General features: G+C 44.7%; 1 protein-coding gene across 2 annotated transcripts in view; it reads right to left on the bottom strand.

Annotated features, from left to right (window-relative positions):
* Positions 1-10,280, bottom strand: part of MYO19 (myosin XIX) — a 338,653-nt gene extending 328,373 nt beyond the window's left edge. The window contains exon 1 of one of the 2 annotated variants that reach the window (XM_073575566.1): positions 8,141-10,280. The gene's annotated coding sequence lies outside the window, so the exon portion shown is untranslated. The remainder of the gene's footprint in view (positions 1-8,140) is intronic. The other variant, XM_073575565.1, reaches the window with a different exon arrangement.
* Between the last annotated feature and the right edge of the window lie 3,738 nt (positions 10,281-14,018).

Raw genomic sequence — 14,018 nt, 5'->3', positions numbered from 1 at the left:
AGTCAAAATCCGCCGTTTTTGCAAAAAAAACGGATCCGCCATTTTTTAGGCGGATCCGTTTTTTTCCCCATTGACTTGCATTACCGGCGGATCTTGACGGATGGCCATCCGTTGGATCCGTTTTTTTGCGGATCCGTCAATTTTTTTGCGTCCGCCGAGATGCCTGGACGGACCATGTAACGCTTTTTGTACTGCAGGATCCGCATTTTTATAGAGCGCATGCCCGGAGGAATGAAGTCAGGAGGAAATTTAACCCTGAAATCATTTCTGGCGGACAGAGAAAAAAAAATTCTCTCTCTCTCCTTCCCGGGCAGCGGTTCCTTGAAAATTCTTCATTCGCGTATCCGTCAAAAAACGGATCCGGTGGCATCCATTCACATCAGTTAGGAACGGATCCGCTTTCCGCCTTTTTGGCGGATTTTAACTGACACAAAAAACTGAAGTGTGAAACAGGCCTAAGCCACTGCAACAGAAGTCAGCAACCACATCTATTTTCCCTGTAAGTATATTGACCTGAAAGCTTTTTCTGATCCTTTGTATAGTAGCTTTACAAGTGTCTTTTATACTTGCAGATCCGTTCAGGAAGCAATGTCAGCAAACCCGCAGCAGAAACCCGCGAGCTAGGCCGCAGCAACAGAAGTCAGCAACCACATCTATTTTCCCTGTAAGTATATTGACCTGAAAGCTTTTTCTGATCCTTTCTATAGCAGTTTTACAAGTGTCTTTTATACTTGCAGATCCATTCAGGAAGCAACACCAGCAAGGCCGCAGCAGAAACCCGCCAGCTAGGCCGCAGCAGTTTGGGAGAAATGTCTTCTTCTGGGAGCTCCCCCTCACAGCACCAGCAAATTGAGGTTATATAATTTTTTTTTTTTTTTAACTCTTATTTTACAGGTTTATTTTTTTAACAATATATGCATGTATTATGTATTCACAGGAACCTGAATCTGAGGAGCATCCAGGAGGAGACATGCAGGGTGGAGAGATGCAAGGAGGGAGCACGCAGAGTGTAAGTTAAGCAGATACAAAAACTCACATACATACATACATACATAATGCAACACCCAACACAAACATTCATTGCAGCACACACAATAACTACGCATCCATCCAACCCCAAAATATATATTTTTTTTTTTACAGTCTTCAGAATCCGGTGCCCGCACTAGAGCGACTCCAAGGACATCCCAGCGTCATCGAGGTGATGCCTCTGGTGGTCGGCGAACGGTAAGTAACCCTTTATTTTGGTGATTGATTAATGAACCTCATGTGTTTGAATGTAATAATTTTTTTTTTGTTTTGTTTTTTTTCTTCACAGGTTTCACAGCGTGCTCCCCACAGACATGTGGAAGAGGGTGTCGTAATAGATGTGGACACCCTCATTGAGGTTGTCCAACCACGGGAGCCGCTGTGGAACATGGCAAACCGCTACCATGCCGACCAACTAACCACCCGACGGCTCTGGGATGAGGTGTGTTCGGAGGTTGTAGAGAACTGGGAGGAGCTTGATGCGAGGGCCAGGGATTTTGTGCGTAAGTATTCCAATTTCAGTAACTTGTATTACAGCATGTGAAGTGTTGAATACTAACCCCTTTTTTTTTTTCCTTCACAGGTGACAGGGTTATCATACGGTGGCGCGGTCGCTCAGGGATCGCTTCAAGAGGGACTTCAACAAGGAGATGCAGGCCCCGAGTGGATCGGGAGGACGCAGGAGCACCCCGTATAAACATTACAGAGCCCTGTCGTTCCTCCGGTCAACGATGGTGAGCAGAAGGTAAATATATTACACACACCATTTCTGTAGTACAAATGTTTACATGTTTAACCTATTTTTTTTTCAGCAATGTTAAATGAAATATAAATATATTAATATATTTTTTTTCCCATTTTTTTAGCACCGTCTGTAGCACTCTGGAGCCTGCTTCTCAGTTGCCTCCCTCTGGAGTGATCCCTTCGGAGACCGCGACCGGTGACCATATCGAGGTATCCGACCCCTCTCTACCTTCCCTCTTGTCTCGTCCCTCTATCCCCTCCACCAGCACTGCAGCAGCAGGGCAGACTTCATCACATGAAGCTGCTGGTGGCAACTTACAGTACCCTTTACCCCACCCCTCTGACACTGCCGCAACATCTCGACCAACTTTTGGTTCTGGTCAGCAGCCTCTGAGATGTCAGGAAAGGATGACCTTGTCTGACTGTTTGAGTCTGAACTCATCCGTCCAGAATGGTTTCCACACTTATGGACAACAGTTAGCTTCTGGGTTGAACATGATCAATCAAAGTATCATGGAATTCAGAAGCTACATGGAACGGATGAATGCAGCGTCAAACCAGACGCCGAGACATTTTTTTTCAGTCAGTTGTCTGGCAAATGGAAGGTTTAAGTACTCACCAGCAGATGCATGTGATGCAAGCCTGTCACAATGCTCTAGTGGATGTACTCTCCGAGTCATCCCATTCTACCCATGCACCTATTCCATCACATCCTCCCTCTGTCCATCCTCCCTCTGTCCATCATTCCACCACCATCCATCCTCCTACCACTCCCTCTCCTTTCTCTAGTTCCCCATTCCATTCTTCCCAGTACCTTCCTTCCCCATTGCATTATACCCCAATGCCCTCACCATACCCACCCCCACACACACCTTCAATGTCTCCACAAACCTCCTCTGTACATCAACTCCCGTCCCATCCTCATGTTTTCAACCCCCCCTTCCACTTCTGATCCTCACCAACTCCCTTCCCAGTCCCCCCCCCCACGATGTGGTCAACCCTGTTAACCCCTCCAATGATATCTGCACCGAACAATATTGGCCTATGTAATGTGATATGTAATTTTATAATAAAAAAAAGTTCTCAAAAACAAAAATAACATTTTTATCAAAATTAATAAAAATTCTATATTTTTCAAAAAAAATATTGCAAAATAAACATGTTTCTGTTTTAAAAGATTTTTATTGTGTATTTTCCTTTTTTTCTTAAGTTCTTGGTAAAAGGTTGAAGTACACCGGTGGTGTACAGAATCAAATACACAACACATGGTAACATTTCAAAGTAACCCGGTGGTGTACAGATACAAATACACAACACATGGTAACATTTCAAAGTACACCGGTGGGGTACAGAAACAAATACACAACACTTGGTAAATTACACTGGTGGTATGCAGGTAATAAAACACAACACTGTTATTACACACAAATTGTGTAAAGGTATCAAAACTAAAAAAGGAAAAATTACTAAAGTTTTTCTTATCCAAAAAAGGAACCTTGGTAACAAAAAAAAAAAAAAAAAAAAAATTATACCTTGTCATCTTGCCACTCCACTCTTCCTTCTGGTGACAGAAAATAATCTGCAAATGTGTCCCTCATTCTTGCCACTGACCCAGTACTCCGAACAGTTGGCTGCTGATAATCCCACAAGGTGGTTTCAGAAAGATTTTCTTCCATGGAAACAGGTTCCCTTGAAAGTACAAAGTTGTGCAGGATAACACACGCCTTCACCACCTCATCCACAGTGTCAGTTTTCATTTTTATGGCCGTTAAAAGCACTCTCCATTTTGCAGTTAAAATCCCAAAAGCGCACTCCACCACTCTGCGCGCTCTGGTCAATCGATAGTTAAATATTTTTTTGCTGTGTGTCAATGCACGACTACCATATTGCTTGAGGTGTTTGGACAGCTGAAATGCGTCATCACCAACACACACAAATGGCATTGGTGGGCCTGTTGTTCCAGGGAGTGGTCTTGGAGGTGGGAAATCGAAATTGTCTCCATACAAACGACGGCCCATTGCGGACATCTTGAAGACCTGAGAATCATTTGAACGCCCATATGCACCAATGTCCATGGCAATAAATTTGCATTTTGCATCTGCAATGGCCATAAGTATAATTGAAAAGAATTTCTTGTAGTTGTAAAATTCTGAACCAGATCCAATGGGTTTCACAATCCTAATATGCTTCCCATCCACAGCACCAACGCAATTTGGAAACTGGCAGATTTGTTGAAAGTTGTCGGCAATCTCCAGCCACCTCTCCTGTGTTGGCTGTGGGATGTATTCCTCGTGTAGACAATCCCACAACGCCCGGCAGATCTGTAGGACAATTCCAGATATTGTTGAAATCCCAAGCTGGAACTGGTAATGGAGGGAGGTGAATGATTCTCCAGTTGCCAGGAATCTGGTAAAAAAAGTAAAATTAATACAAACTACAAGCCATAAAATAACAATAAAAGTCTGCAGAATCTGAAACCTTTTAAAAAATAGATAACTTACCGAAGGGTCACCATCAAACGCTCCGCCGGTGATACAGAAAACCGCATGTAGGTGTGCATTTTACAGATTTACGCTCCACCAATATCTCGAACAAGTCCTGCTTCATGCGCACATAATGTAGTTGAAGAACTTGTCTGGGTTATCCTTCAACTCCAGATGCAGTGTAGAAAACACGCCAAGGGTAAATCTCTGTGCATTTATCGGATGAATCCACTGCTGTCGTCTCTTCCTCAGACGCAGGATTCGCAGTCTTCTTTTCTCCCTCTGGAGAGCAATAATTGCCAACCGATTGCAGTGAAGATCAAATTCCACACAGAAGCTGTTAATACTTGCAATGACCCCTTCCATCTCTGCCACCACTCAAAAACCTTTCAAAGATATTGTTTTACAACACCATAGATATAGTTTTCCCTAGTTTCCAGTATCCAATCACATTTGGGAGCATTTTCCAAGAGCCAATCATATTTGGGAGCATCCCATTTTGGAGGTGTGGAAAAACAGATCTGTCAGAAAACGGAACCAACGGATGGAAAAAACGGATGCCAGCGGATGTAACGGATCCGTTTTTTTAAGGATCCGTACAAAAATCCGTATAGCGGATCCGTCAAAAAACGGATCCATACCATCAGCTGGCATCCGTTTTTACACATTTTTAGCAGAACCGCCATTTTCACTTTTTGGCGGATTTTGACTGATTTGAAAAAACTGAAGTGTGAAACAGGCCTAAGACAAACAGCTCTTTCATCCCCCTCCATTGCCTGTTGAAGTCAGCACAGTAATGTCATTGCACTGACCAGAAAAGCGAGACAGACGTCAGCTGCCACTGATAGGCCAATAGCCTGTAGAGGTATTTAGGGGCAGTGAGTCAGTGGCTCTCTGCTCTACAATAATGTTTAACTGAATGCGCATCTGAGGACGCACATCCATAAATAAAGTAGGCACTGGTGAGGTCTCCTCATGCCCAGGGCTGTGATCCTCACAACGCTGTCTGATACTCTGCGACTGGCCGCTGCCAACTGGCTCATGGCAGGAGAGGCCCTGTATAAAGGTGTCCAAATTTTCTTTCATTATTCCTGTTAGTTGCATTATTTAGCTTTTTATTGGTAAGCCAAGCTAGATTTTGGTATTATGTCCACAAAGTTTTTTCTGCAAGGCCTTAGACTTAAATGATATTTTCTGTCTGTAGCTGCCAGTGGGGATCTTGTAACATAACGTTTTATGCTTGAACTATATTGCATGCTGTGAGCTCCCTTTAGTGGCAAATGAATACTGACATAATTTGATTTTATTAGATGCAGGGGAATGGGAATGTAGGGAGCTCCAGTAGAGAGCCGAAAGGCACATTATAGATTTAAACCTTCCTAACAATTACAGTATTTTTCAGACTATAAGACGCACTTTTTTCCTTAAAAAATGTGGAGGAAAATGGGGGGGGGTGCGCCTCATAGTCCGGATGTACCGACTCTGGCAGTGGTGGGGGACTGGCATCGCCGGAGCAGTGGGTCACAGGAGGCAGGAGCTGGCTGCTGTGACTAACTCCTGTGTCCGCTGTTAAAGAGAAAGGAATATTCACTGCATTCCACGCCCATGTGTGTGGAGGGCAATGAATATTCATTTCTCTATAATAGCGTCTTGGTATGATTGGCCCCCAACTCCGGCCCGGTATGCAATGCTCCATCCTTATGATTTGCCCCAAACTCATCCTGGTATACATGGCGTCATCAGAAAACTTAAATAAAAACCAAAACAAACCATAACACCCTACCTTCCCGGTGCTTCCTTGCAGCATCTTGTTCCTGTGTCAGCAGCTGCTATATGTTTGTAAGCAGCGCAGGGACTTCATGGGCTGCTTGCAAGCCGAAGGGCAGCTGCCGGAATACTCACTGCTCTGCACGTCGGGACTGTGAGAGCAAAGAGCAGCGAGTATTCAATGCTGTTCAGTAGCACAGTGTCAGCCGCCAGCTTCCTGACTCAGAGACGTGAATATTCACATCTCTTAAGTAGCGGCACACGTGATCGCCCGGCGGCTGCAGGAAGCCAGCGACTGACACTGTGCGTTACTGGACAGCAATAAATAATTAATACTCACTGCTCTCTGCGCACACAGTCCCAGCGTGCATAGCAGTGAGTTTTCTGGCAGCTGGGCTCTGCCATGTGATGCTTACAAGTATAAAGTTGCTGGCATCTGAACAATATGCTGCGAGAGAGCGCCGGGAAGGTAAGCGTAATTTATTTATTTTTTAATATTTTCTGATGGGGCCCATGCATACCAGGACCGGTATGAGGGCCAAGCATACCAGAATAGGGATGGGGCCATACATACTAGGACGAGATGGGGGCCCTGCATACCAGCATAGGGATGAAGGCAATCATTCCTGCCAGGATAGGGATGAGGGGGCCATGCATACAAGGGTAGGGATGAGGGAGCCATGTGTATCAGGATGGGGATAAGGGGTTCCATATATACCAGGATAGTGAATATTAAGTACAGAATTGACCACATTTTTTGCATGCTTTTTTTCCTAATTTCATTCTTTAAAACCTTGGCGTGTCTTATAGTCCTCTGCGTCTTATAGTCCAAAAAAATACAGTATGCCAAGTGTATTGACCATCACACTCCTTTCTAATTGTCCTTTTCAAATCATGCCAACACTGCAACCATGGTTGTCCCTGACCACGTCACGCACAGTGTAGTAAAGACTTAGTGCAACACCAAGGGATAAGGAGAAGGGAACCCAACATTAGGGCAGGGGAGGTGAAGTGGAGACTCCTAGACAGATCTAATGTTACCCTGTCTGCCCTAAGCGTCCCTATATATAGGTTCCGCACCTATCGCTGAGCAGGATACCTAGCCCCTGCCTGACACTGGCGATAAGCCCTGCATAGGGAAGGATAGGATATGCACTAGTCAATCCCCACTACCACAAAAGACTGATGGGGTACACAAACAAGGGAAATTCTTAGCTTGAGTAGACTCAGAGAGAAACACAGACATCCTCCAAACACCAAAGAGGAAGATAGCCGACTGCTAAAGCTCCAAGCCTCAACAGGGAAATGGAAATATCACAGGCAACTCCCAGCAGCCAGCTGGGAGTTATAAACACTCTAGTCCAGGTGTGTCAAATACAGCTGGGGGAGGTTGCCACTGGGTCCTAAATTCAGAAAGACTAGGAAGGAGTCTGCAAAGCCAACCGCTGAGACATTCTGCAGCTAGATGAAGTGCGACTGTCTGCAGCCTCTGACACACTCGTGACAGACCGCCCTGCTGCTATCAATGTGAAGTACTTTATTCACGTGACTGCTACATCCAACAATGAGTCTTACCAGTCTTGTGTTGTACATGCCAGCATGGCAAGGCTAGTATTTGGATGCAGAAGTACCTTGAACTAAGTAAACAAAGTCAATACCACCTCGGTCACAGCACTGGCACAGCGGGGCAAATGAAAGGTTAAGTTATCTTAATACATTATCACAGTCAATGCCTGCTAATAAATATATTTCATAAAACCCCTTTAAGGCTATGTGCACACGCTGGAGATTCACCTGCGGTAAAGTGACCTGCGGTTTTCCTGCGATTTGGTCTGTGGTTTTGCCCTGCGGTTTCACACCTCTACTATGTTAAAGGTGTGAAACCGCTGCGGAAACCGCCCAAACAACTGACATGCTGCGGTTTGTAAACCGCAGCAAAAAGCGGAAAAAAACGCACCGTGAGCACAGCGTTTTTGAAACCCCATAGGGTTTCATTGTACTGTACTTTGTCAGCGGAACTGCTGCGTTTCCGCAGGGGCAAAACCGCTGCAGAAACGCAGCAGAATCCGCACCGTGTGCACACAGCCTTAAAGTTATTTTATTTATTTTTTTCTTACCTTTCCTGCTCCACTTTCTCCAGTAACAATAATAGACTGGTTTATGGGATTTATCCGGTTTTGGACATTTCGGTATGCTTGTTCTGCAACAGTAAAGATGTGTGGTTTGCTGTTCTGAAAGAAATTAAAAATGGACCATTAGATCGATAGTGTGAAAATAAAATATACATAGAGTGCCTTAAAATAGTATTCATACCCTGTGAACTTTCCCACATTTTTTCCCGTCATACTCAAACATAAATGTATTTTATTGCGATTTTATATAATATAGCTACACAATGTAGCATGTATTTGTGATGTGTAAAGGAAATTATGAATGGTTTTCATTTGTATTAAGCACCCAATAGTCTGATAACCCTAAATAAAATCCTGAGTGACCAATTGCCTCCAGAAGACAGATAATTAGTAAAGTGAGTCTGTGAGTAATTTATTCTCAGAATAATTACTGGTCTATGGATGCCTCAGAGGTTTGCTTGAGAACATAAGGGAAAAACAAACTGGGACATAAGATGGTATGCATCCAGTGTGTAGGGGCATGTTCACACTAGCAACTAAACAAACAAAACCTAAGATAAAAGCAAAGTGATCAAATACCCTGCGGTAAACAAATAGCAATAGTGAATGAAAATAAAATAAGGTACTTAGTTAAAGGGAAGCTGTCATCTCTTTTGGCCGCTATAAGATGTGTCCACCGCCTTTCAGGGCTTATCTACAGCATTCTATAATGCTGTAGATAAGGCCCCGGGGTCCAACCTGCAAGATAAGAAAAATACATTTTTTTATACTCACATGCGGTCTGGTGCAGTCCGGTCCGATGGGTGTCGCAGGTCCAAGTCAGACGTCTCACATCTTCTTGCGACGAAGTCCTCCTGCTTGCATCGTCGCTCCCCGGCATCGCGCTCCTGCCCAGTTGAGGGCAGAGCAAAGTACTGCAGTGCGCAGGCGCCGGACAAGGTCAGAGAGGTCCAGCGCCTGCGCACTCCTCGACTCTCCTGCCAATACCTCTAGGGGAAACCTATCGGGGTTACACGATGTCCCTAGGTTGGCGACCCTTATGACAGGTATCCCTGGTCTCCCATAGGGTCCAGAACAGGGGCAAGTCTCTTCCTAACACAGTCCCATAAGGAAGGGTCTTCACACTCCCACGATATGTTTAATGTCCCCATATGGTGTGGAAAAAATGACCTCTCCCATTCGGACAAGGATCTCACCTCTCAGCTTCTCATAGTCCAGGCCATCCTCCCGACTGAGGTCCAGGTATGCCTTCTGGAGGAACGCTTCAACATCGCCCTCAGTACTTCTCTTTCTCAGCGCGGTCCGGAATTTGCACCGGCTCTCGCAGAGCCGCCATCTGCTACAAGATCAGCTCGTTCATTTTCTGCTCCTGCCGATATAGCAGCTCTTGCTGCTGCAACTGCAGTGCCTCTTGCCGCTGCCACTGAAAGTGTAGCTGCTCCTGATGCCACTGCTGAGTGAGGACCAACTGCTTCAAAAGATCCTCCATTTTTTCCAGCAGGCTTGAGCACTGACATGCAGCACGCCTTGTGGTATGCCTCAGTTCATACTGTCTGAATTCTCAACCATATGTAGTGCAGCGGCAGCCACACTGTGCAGTGATGAGGCAGTGACCCAGCAAAGTTCAAAGCAAAGTCTCTTTAATGTTCAGCGTACACATAACAGAACGCACCCGGGAAACAAGACGATCCACCTACTAGACCTGCTGCCATGGACGACTGCACCGCCATGTACGCTGAGGGGTGCCAGGCCTTTTGGCTCCACTTGGCCCTGTGTTGCCTCACACAGGTGGAAGTCTGCAGAGCTTTCTGCTCTGCATGCTTGTAAGACCAGAAGGGAGGGAGGAAGGAGAAGAGAGGGAGGGAGGAAGGAGAAGAGAGGGAGGGAGGAAGGAGAAGAGAGGGAGGGAGGAAGGAGAAGGGAGGGAGGGAGGAAGGAGAAGGGAGGGAGGGAGGAAGGAGAAGGGAGGGAGGGAGGAAGGAGAAGGGAGGGAGGGAGGAAGGAGAAGGGAGGGAGGAAGGAGAAGGAAGAAGAAAGAAGAAAGAAGAAAGAGGAAGAAGAAGAAGGACGAAGGAAGAAGAAAGAAGAAGGAAGGAGGAGGAAGAAGGAGGAGGAAGAAGGAGGAAGAAGAAGGAAGAAGAAGAAGGAAGAAGGAAGGAAGAAGAAGGAAGGAGGAAGAAGGAGGAGGAAGAAGGAGGAAGAAGAAGGAGGAAGAAGAAGGAGGAAGAAGAAGGAGGAAGAAGAAGGAGGAAGAAGAAGGAGGAAGAAGAAGGAGGAAGAAGAAGGAAGGAAGAAGAGGGAAGAAGAAGGAAGAAGGAAGAAGGAGGAAGAAGGAGGAAGAAGGAAGAAGGAGGAAGGAGGAAGAAGAAGAAGGAAAAAGAAGGAAGAAGGAAGATGGAAGAAGGAAGAGGAGGAGGAAGAAGGAGGAAGAAGAAGGAAGAAGGAAGAAGAAGGAAGAAGGAAGAAGGAAGAAAAAGAAGGAAGAAGGAAGAAGGAGGAAGAAGAAGGAAGAAGAAGGAGGAAGAAGAAGGAAGAAGAAGGAGGAAGAAGAAGGGGGAAGAAGGAAGATAGTAGAAGGAAGAAGGAAGAAGAAGAAGGAAGAAGAAGAAGGAAGAAGAAGGAAGAAGAAGAAGGAAGAAGAAGGAAGAAGAAGGAGGAAGGAGGAAGAAGAAGGAAGAAGGAGGAAGGAGGAAGAAGGAAGAAGAAGGAAGAAGGAAGGAAGAAGAAGGAGGAAGAAGGAAGAAGAAGGAGGAAGAAGGAAGAAGAGGGAAGAAGAAGGAAGAAGAAGGAAGAAGGAAGAAGGAAGGAAGAAGAAGGAAGAAGAGGGAAGAAGAAGGAAGAAGGAAGAAGAAGAAGGAAGAAGAAGGAAGAAGGAGGAAGAAGAAGAAGAAGGAAGAAGGAAGAAGGAAGGAGAAGAAGGAAGAAGGAAAAAGAAGGAAGAAGAAGGAAGATGGAAGAAGGAAGAGGAGGAGGAAGAAGGAGGAAGAAGAAGGAGGAAGAAGAAGGAGGAAGAAGAAGGAGGAAGAAGAAGGAGGAAGAAGAAGGAGGAAGAAGAAGGAGGAAGAAGAAGGAGGAAGAAGAAGGAGGAAGAAGAAGGAGGAAGAAGAAGGAGGAAGAAGAAGGAGGAAGAAGAAGGAGGAAGAAGAAGGAGGAAGAAGGAGGAGGAAGAAGGAGGAAGAAGAAGGAGGAAGAAGGAAGAAGAAAGAAGAAGGAAGAAGAAAAAGGAAGAAGGAAGAAGGAAGAACAAGAAGGAAGAAGAAGGAAGAAGGAGGAAGACAGAAGGAGGAAGAAGACGGAAGAAGATGGAAGAAGAAAAAGGAAGAAGGAAGAAGAAAGAAGAAGGAAGGAGAAGAAGGAAGAAGGAAAAAGAAGGAAGGAAGAAGGAAAAAGAAGGAAGGAAGAAGGAAAAAGAAGGAAGGAAGAAGGAAAAAGAAGGAAGGAAGAAGGAAAAAGAAGGAAGGAAGAAGAAGGAAGGAAGGAAGAAGGAAGAAGGAAGAAGAAGAAGGAAGAAGAAGGAAGAAGAAGGAAGAAGAAGAAGGAAGAAGAAGGAAGAAGAAGGAAGAAGAAGAAGGAAGAAGAAGGAAGAAGAAGAAGGAAGAAGAAGGAAGAAGAAGAAGGAAGAAGAAGGAAGAAGAAGAAGGAAGAAGAAGGAAGAAGAAGAAAGAAGAAGAAGGAAGAAGAAGAAAGAAGAAGAAGGAAGAAGAAGAAAGAAGAAGAAGGAAGAAGAAGAAAGAAGAAAGAAGAAGGAAGAAGAAAGAAGGAAGGAGAAGAAGGAGGAGGAAGAAGGAGGAAGAAGAAGGAAGAAGAAGGACGAAGAAGAAGGACGAAGAAGGAAGAAGAAGGAAGAAAAAGAAGGAAGAAGGACGAAGAAGGAAGAAGAAGGAAGAAAAAGAAGGAAGAAGAAAAGAAGGAAGAAGAAGGAAGAAGGAGGAAGAAGGAAGAAGGAGAGAGAAGGAAGAAGGAGGAAGAGAAGGAGGAAGAAGGAGGAAGAAGAAGGGGAAGAAGAAGGGGGAAGAAGGGGGAAGAAGAAGATAGTAGAAGGAAGAAGAAGGAAGAAGAAGGAAGAAGGAGAAGAAAGAAGAAGAAGAAGAAAGAAGAAGGCAGAAGAAAGAAGGAAGGAGGAAGGAGAAGAAGAAAGAAGAAGAAGAAAGAAGAAGAAGGAAGAAGAAAGAAGAAGAAGAAGGAGGAAGAAGGAGGAGGAAGAAGAGGAAGAAGAAGGAGGAAGAAGAAGAAGAAGAAGGAAGAAGAAGGAGGAAGAAGGAAGAAGAAGAAGAGGGAAGAAGAAGGGAAGAAGGAAGAGGAAGAAGGAGAGGAAGAAGGAAGAGGAGGAAGGAGAAGAAGAAGAAGGAAAAGAAGAAGAAGGAAGATGAAGAAGGAAGAGGAGGAGGAAGAAGGAGGAAGAAGAAGGAAGAAGAAGAAGAAGGAGAAGAAGAAGAAGAAAAGAAGGAAGAAGAAGAAGAGGAAGAAGGAGAAGGGGAAGAAGAAGGAAGAAGAAGGAGGAAGAAGAAGGAAGAGAAGAAGAAGAAGAAGAAGGAAGAAGAAGGAAAGAAGAAGAAGGAAGAAGGAAGGAAGAAGGAGGAAGAAGGAGGAGGAAAGAAGAAGGAAGAAGAAGGAAGAAGAAGGAGGAAGGAAGGAAGAAGAAGGAAGAAAGGAGGAAGGAGGAAGAAGAAGGAAGAAGAAGGAAGAAGGAAGGAAGAAGAAGGAGAAGAAGAAGAAGAAGGAAGGAAGAAGAGAGGAGAAGGAAGAAGAAGGGGAAGAAGAAGAGAGGAAGAAGAGGAAGAAGAGTAGAAGGAAGGAAGAAGGAAGAAGAAGGAAGAAGGAAGAAGAAGGAAGCGAAGAAGGGGAAGAAGAAGGAAGAAGGCAGAAGACAAGAAGAAGAAGGAAGAAGAAGGAAGAAGAGGAAGAAGAGGAAGAGGAAGAAGAGGAAGAAGGAGAAGGAAGAAGAAGGAGAAGGAAGAAGAGAGAGAAGGAGGAAGAAGAAGAAGGAGGGAAGAAGAAGAGGAAGAAGAAGAAGGAAGAAGAAGAAGGAAGAAGGAAAAGAAGGAAGAAGAAGGAAGATGAAGAAGGAGGGAGGAGGAGGAAGGAGGAAGAAGAAGGAGGAAGAGAAGGAGGAAGAAGAAGAGAAAGAGAAGGAGGAAGAAGAAGGAGGAAGAGAAGGAGGAAGAAGGAAGAAAGAAAGAAGAAGGAAGAAGGAAAAAGGAAGAAGGAAGAAGGAAGAACAAGAAGGAAGAGAAGAAGAAGAGGACAGAAGGAGGAAGAAGAAGGAAGAAGAAGGAGAAGAGGAAGAAGGAAGAAGGAAGAAGAAGGAAGAAGAAGAAGAAGAAGAAGGAAGGAGGAAGAAGGAAGAAGGAAAAGAAGGAAGGAAGAAGGAAAAAGAAGGAGGAAGAAGGAAAGAAGGAAGGAAGAAGGAAAGAAGAAGGAAGAAGAAGGAAGGAAGGAGAAGGAAGGAAGAGAAGAAGAGAAGAAGGGAAGAAGAAGGAAGAAGAAGAAGGAAGAAGAAGGGAAGAAGAAGAAGAAGAAGAAGAAGAAGAAGAAGAAGAAGAAGGAAGAAGAAGAAGGAAGAAGAGAAGAGGAAGAAGAAGGAAGAAGAAAGAAGGAAGGAGAAGAAGGAGGAGGAAGAAAGGAAGAAGAAGAAGGACGAAGAAGGACGAAGAAGAGGATGAAAGAAGGAAGAAAAGAAGGAAGAAGAAGAAGGAGAAAAGAGGAAGAAGAAGAAAGAAGAAAGAAGAAGGAAGAAGGAGGAAGAAGAAGGGAAGAAGAAGGAAGAAAGAAGGGGAAGAAGAAGGGAAGAAGGGAAGAGGAAGTAGGAAGAAGAAGAAGGAAGAAGGAGAAGGAAGAAGGAAGAAGAAGAAGGAAGAGAAGA

The sequence above is a fragment of the Dendrobates tinctorius genome, unplaced genomic scaffold (genome assembly GCF_039654945.1).
Source record: "Dendrobates tinctorius isolate UK_male_01 unplaced genomic scaffold, ASM3965494v1 ptg000045l, whole genome shotgun sequence".
Taxonomy (NCBI): domain Eukaryota; kingdom Metazoa; phylum Chordata; class Amphibia; order Anura; family Dendrobatidae; genus Dendrobates; species Dendrobates tinctorius.
This window is presented reverse-complemented; position numbering and strand designations above follow the sequence as displayed.